This window comes from Vigna radiata, chromosome 7 (genome assembly GCF_000741045.1).
Source record: "Vigna radiata var. radiata cultivar VC1973A chromosome 7, Vradiata_ver6, whole genome shotgun sequence".
NCBI classification, from domain to species: domain Eukaryota; kingdom Viridiplantae; phylum Streptophyta; class Magnoliopsida; order Fabales; family Fabaceae; genus Vigna; species Vigna radiata.
The window spans coordinates 33,147,668-33,153,620 of NC_028357.1; positions in this window are offsets into that span (position 1 = coordinate 33,147,668).

The window sequence follows — 5,953 nt, forward strand, 5'->3', positions numbered from 1 at the left end:
ATATATATATATATATATATATATATATATATATATATATATAATTGTTCAGAGCAATATAAAAAAGAATATAAGTATAAAAATATATGAACATAAATACACATATATGAACAGAGAATAAAATAATTCCAATATTCCCTCAAACTGCAACATATATATCCTTAATGCTTGTTTGGAAGTCCCACATCGACTAGAGATAAAGTCAAATTATAATATATAAGTGAGGTGTAAACCTCACCTTACTAGTTGGTTTTGTGGAGTTGAGTTAGGCCTAAACTCACTTTCAAATAAAAGCTTTATTAACTATACAAAGCAAAATTTTTAAGTATTACAATAAAAAGTGTTTTTTCTGGATCAAATACACCCTACAAAGATACCTTCATTTCATGAAACCTTTCTCCCCTTTAATGGTCTATAAAAGATATTGGTACCGAGTGTTCGAGAAACACCTTATTCCAAAATCAGCGAAGCTACTAATTTGACTATAAATTATCGCGTACCGAGTCCTTGATATGACTTCAATCATATGTAAGCTGAAGACCGCGAACAAATACGTCTCAGCCATATGTAGTAGTACACTTGGCTTCGTTTGTGGAAAGGTGAGGTTTGAGCATACACCCCGGGGCTATAATATGAGAGCGGACATTGTCTACAAGCTGAAGTACTAAAAAAGAAAGGGAGATACAAGTCCTTGTTGCAAATTAAAACTTTTAATTTAAAATTTATTTATTTACAAATTAAAGATTTTAATTTTTTTTCTATGTATCTTTCATCTAAAATTTTAAACACTAAGTAAAAATTATTAAAAATAAATGAGACGATATATTAGATTTTTCAAGATTTAGTCTAGATCTAAATTAAATTCAATAAAATAAATTGCATTTATTTTAATAAATCCACTTTAAATTCAAATTTTAGTCTAGGTCCATTTTAACTGGATCAATTAGATCTAGATTTTTTGTATTCAATTTAAGTTGAATTAAATTTATATTGAATTTATTATGTCACTTGAATTAAATATAGTGAGATCGATTTAATATATTTGACTATTAACTCTATTAGACATAAACCATATCAATTTAACTTGATTTCGACATAGGTTGCCTCATGTTAACTTTGGTTTAGTTCACTTATCTTGAGTTCTCTAGTTACATCACCTCAAGATAAGCTAGAATTGAATTCACTAATATGAAATAAGACTTTCATGTCTCGCATTCAAAGTTAGAATAGAAAAAAAACTAACGTTAAAAATGACCGGTGACATTATAAATAAATATTCAAGTTAAACATAAAAAATGTTAATTTTTCGATATCAAATAGGCATATGGCATCGGAAAACTCAAATAAAGTTGGAAATTCAATTTTTTGACGTTATATAGTTGTATGAAATCATTATAATCTAAACAGAAGTGACCCTTAAGTTATCAAAATACAAATTAGACGTCAGAATTTTGGGGTTTCTGATGAAATTGAAAATTATCCTTTTAGACATTATATAGTAGCATTAATCATTATAACCTAAATAGAAATGACCTTTAGGTTGTCAAAGTATCAATTATGTGTTAGAAACCTAAAATTCTGAAGTCAATTAACGTTGGAAATTCTCTTTTTGATGTTACGTGTATTCTAAATTTGGTGAATTCATTAAATCGTTTTTCACTTAGGTGTAAAGTTTACTCAAATAAAATGTTTGATAACCTAGATTCCAATGTCAAATGTCCATAAGATGCCAAACTTTACATTTTCGACGTCTTGTAAAAATTTTGTAATCTCTACTCTTCTTTCCATTTCATTTCTCCCTTTTATCATCTCCTTCCTTTCATCTTTTGTTATATATGAAAGCCCAAATTCTACAGTAGACACAACCAAGAATGATGNCAGGCCCAAAAGAGGGAATCATAAAACAAAAGAGAAACCTGATTTTATTTATTATTAAAGGCTTGTATGAGTCAGCAGATTCTAGAATGAAAGTTGGTTAGGAATTGGTTACTTTCCTTTTGTGAGGCCTTGTATGAGGTTATATATGACCTACAGTGGAATAAGAAAGAGGAAGAAAATCTTTATCCATTCTCTATCTTTTGTTTAATTTCTAGAGGCTGCCTGTCCTTGAATTCAGTGCATTTCTATCTATAACATTGGTGCTTTCATTCTCGTCTCTCCTCCATGACCGAGAGTACTCGTTCTAAAACGCAGTCCGAAAAGCTCGATGAAATGCTTCGCCAACTCTCCATCTTCCAAGAGAGTGTCACCCACCAATTTCACAATATGGGTATCCGTCTCTCTGTGCTGGAACATCATTCTCCATCACCGCCTCCCTCACCGCCGCCTCTCCATACTCCTTTTTCTCCCTCCTCCCAGCGTCATTTTCTCAAATTGGATGTCCCCCGTTTTGATGGCACATATGCTTTGGGTTGGATTTTCAAAATCACCCAATTTTTTTACTACCATAACACTCCCGAGGAGGAGCGTATCATTGTCGCCTCCTTCTATTTGGATGGTCCAGCTTTGGCGTGGTTTCAATGGATGTTCCGCAACGGTCAGATCCAGTCATGGCATCAACTATTACAGGCTCTTGAGAATCGATTTGCACCAACTGCATTTGATGATCCTCGTGGTAAGCTTTTTAAACTAACCCAATCTTCCTCTGTCAGAGCTTACTTGACAGAGTTTGAATCTCTGGCTAACCGCATTGTGGGTTTACAACCTTCCTTCCTCTTGAGTTGTTTCATTTCTGGCCTTAATCGGAAATTCGTCGAGATGTTGTTGCCCAACAACCGAGCTCCCTTTCCCAGGCGGTGGGGTTTGCTCGTTTACACGAAGAGAAGTTGCAGGACCACTCTCGGACCCACCGATTGCCTCCCTCCCAGCGTTGGACTCCCACTTCGGTTTCTCGAACTTTCTCTCCTTCTCCCATTTCAACATCGCCTAAGCCCCTTCCTCCTCTATTGCCTGCTCCTCCGCCTAAGACACGATACAAGCAACTGACTGAGGCCGAAATGGCAGAGAAGCGTGAGAAGGGCTTATGTTTCAACTGCGATCAAAAGTTCTCCCGCAACCATCGATGTCCAGCTCGTTATCTTCTTTTAATCGCTGATGAGGATGATGGCACCATTACTGATGGCGACGTTTAGCAGCATGAAGAATTGACGTCTCAGGGTGTTGAGGAAGTTTTAGACACGTCTAGCCTGCCAGCCCAATTAAGCCTGAATGCCCTTTCCAGTACTGGAGCTCCAGAAACATTACGAATTTTGGGTCTTATAGCCCAATACCAAGTACGTGTACTTGTAGACGGAGGGAGTACTCACAATTTTATCCAACAAAAAGTTGCACCACTTTTGGGCCTGACCCAGAGCCCTACTGTTCCATTAAAGGTATTAGTGGGTAACGAGGAGGAATTGGCCTGTAACCAATGTTGTCATGGTAACGAGGAGGAATTGGCCTGTAACCAATGTTGTCATGGTGTAGAGTTACTGATACAAGGCCATAAATTCTTGGTGGATCTCTTTGTTCTGAATATGGGGGGTTCTGATGTGGTTTTGGGAGCATAGTGGTTGAAGCATTTAGGCCCAATTCTTATGGATTACCAAGCCTTAACCATGAAATTCTTCCATCGTAACCAATTAATTGAGCTCAAGGGGAGATTCTGGCCACATTTCCTCTTCTATATCCATTCATCAGTCAAAAAGGGTTATACGTTCTGACCATGAGGCCCAATTATATTCCCTTCAAGTTTTGTCACCAACCCCCACTTCTTTGACCTCTTCTCATATTTCTCATCCTAATACAATTGTCCATCACCTTCTTCTCCAATACACCAAATTATTTGCTGAACCGACACACCTCCCTCCCTCACGTCCTACTGATCACCAAATCTCTCTTATTTCCGCGGCCAACCCCGTAAATGTGCGTTCCTATAGATACCTTCACGCCCACAAAATTGAAATCGAAAAGCAAATTTCTAAGTTATTGGATTCTGGTTGGATAACTCCGAGCACAAGCCCTTTCTCCTCTTCAGTGCTTTTGTTGCGGAAGAAGGATGGGTCTTGGCGCATGTGTGTGGATTATCGGGCTTTGAATGCGGTTACAATCAAAGACAGGTTCCCCTTGCCCACGATTGATGAACAGTTAGATGAACTAAGGTTTGCTCGATGTTTCTCCAAGTTAGATCTCACTTTCGGCTTCCATCAAATTCGTCTTCATCCTTCTGATGTACACAAGACTGCATTTCGGAGTCATGATGGGCATTACGAGTTTCGCGTCATGCCCTTTGGGTTGTGCAACGCCCCAGCCACATTCCAAGCCACGATGAATGACATCTTTCGGCCTCTGTTGCGCAAGTCAGTGATTGTTTTCTTCGATGATATTTTAGTATTCAGTACAACCATTGAGGAGCATCTCCTTCACCTCCGCCAGGTGTTTGATATTTTGCTCGCTAATCAATTCTACCTGAAATCATCGAAATGCTCCTTTGCTCAATCACAGATAGACTATTTGGGTCACGCGGTCGCAAATGGGTGTGTCGCACCAGACCCCACCAAGGTTCAAGCCATGGTTGCATGGCCAGTACCGTCCTCTCTTAAAGCTCTTCGCGGATTCCTTAGGCTAACAGGATTCTACCGAAAATTTGTCAAGCGATATGCTGCAATAGCCCTTCCCCTCATAGAATTGCTTAAGAAGGGTGCCTTTCATTGGTCCTCCCAGGCACAACAAGCCTTTGAGGCTCTAAAAACAGCTATGGTTGGTGCTTCTGTTTTGGCTTTGCCCAATTTCTCCTAGCCATTCATCCCTCAAACTGATGCTTCTGGTGCTGCTATGGGTGTTGTGCTTGTCCAAGACTCTCACCCAATCGCATATTTTAGCAAGGTTTTTTGTCCTCGTTTAACGAAGGCTTCAGCTTATATCCGAGAGTTGCATGCAATTACCAGTGCTGTAAAACATTGGCGTCAATACCTGCTGGGAAATTTCTTCATTATCCAGACAGATCATAAGAGCCTCAAGGAATTGCTGACTCAAGTCATTCAAACTCCGGAACAACAATACTATGTTACTAAGTTGTTGGGGTATGATTATGAAATCCAGTATAAACCTGGAAAGTTGAATGTTGTAGCAGACTCTTTATCGAGGTCCATAGGCCCAACAGATGGTGAGTTAAAAATGTTATTTGTTCCCCAGTGTGACTTTCTGGATGAATTAAAGAAATCCTTCTTGGAGGATCAGGATTATCTCCTCTTGCGGCAGAAATGCATTGATAACCCTGAATCAATGCCCCATTTTAAAGTTGGTGATGGGTTAATGTTGTTCAAAGGAAAAATCTGGTTGAACTCTTCTTCCAGATTTATCACCCTACTTTTGAAGGAGTTTCATGAGAATGTGGTCGGAGGGCATGCAGGTGTGAATAAAACCTTGAAGCGTCTCAGTGCCAATTTTTATTGGGCATCGATGGCAAAGGATGTCCGCCATTTTATTTCGCAATGTTGAGTGTGCCAGCAAACCAAGTATAGCACCAAGCGCTCTAACGGCCTTCTCATTCCACTTCCCATTCCTTCCAACATTTGGGAGGATATCTCTATGGATTTCATTACGGGTCTTCCTCCTTCGCATGGATATACTCTCCTCTTAGTGGTGGTGGACTGATTCTCAAAGGCAGTTCATTTGGGAGCACTACCCACTAGCTACACAACTTATAGAGTTGTTGAGTTGTTTGTTTCGATAGTTTGCAAACACGATGGGTTACCCAAGAGTATTGTTTCTGACCGAGACTCGATCTTCATGAGTCGTTTCTGGTTGGATTTGTTCAAATTCAGTGGAACTTTGCTTCGGATGAGTTCTTCATACCATCCACAAACCGATGGACAAANGAAAGTTATGAATCGCACAATTGAGCAGTACTTGAGGGCTTTCGTTCATGACAAGCCGCAANATTGGTTTCGTTACCTTCCTTGGGCTGAGTTCC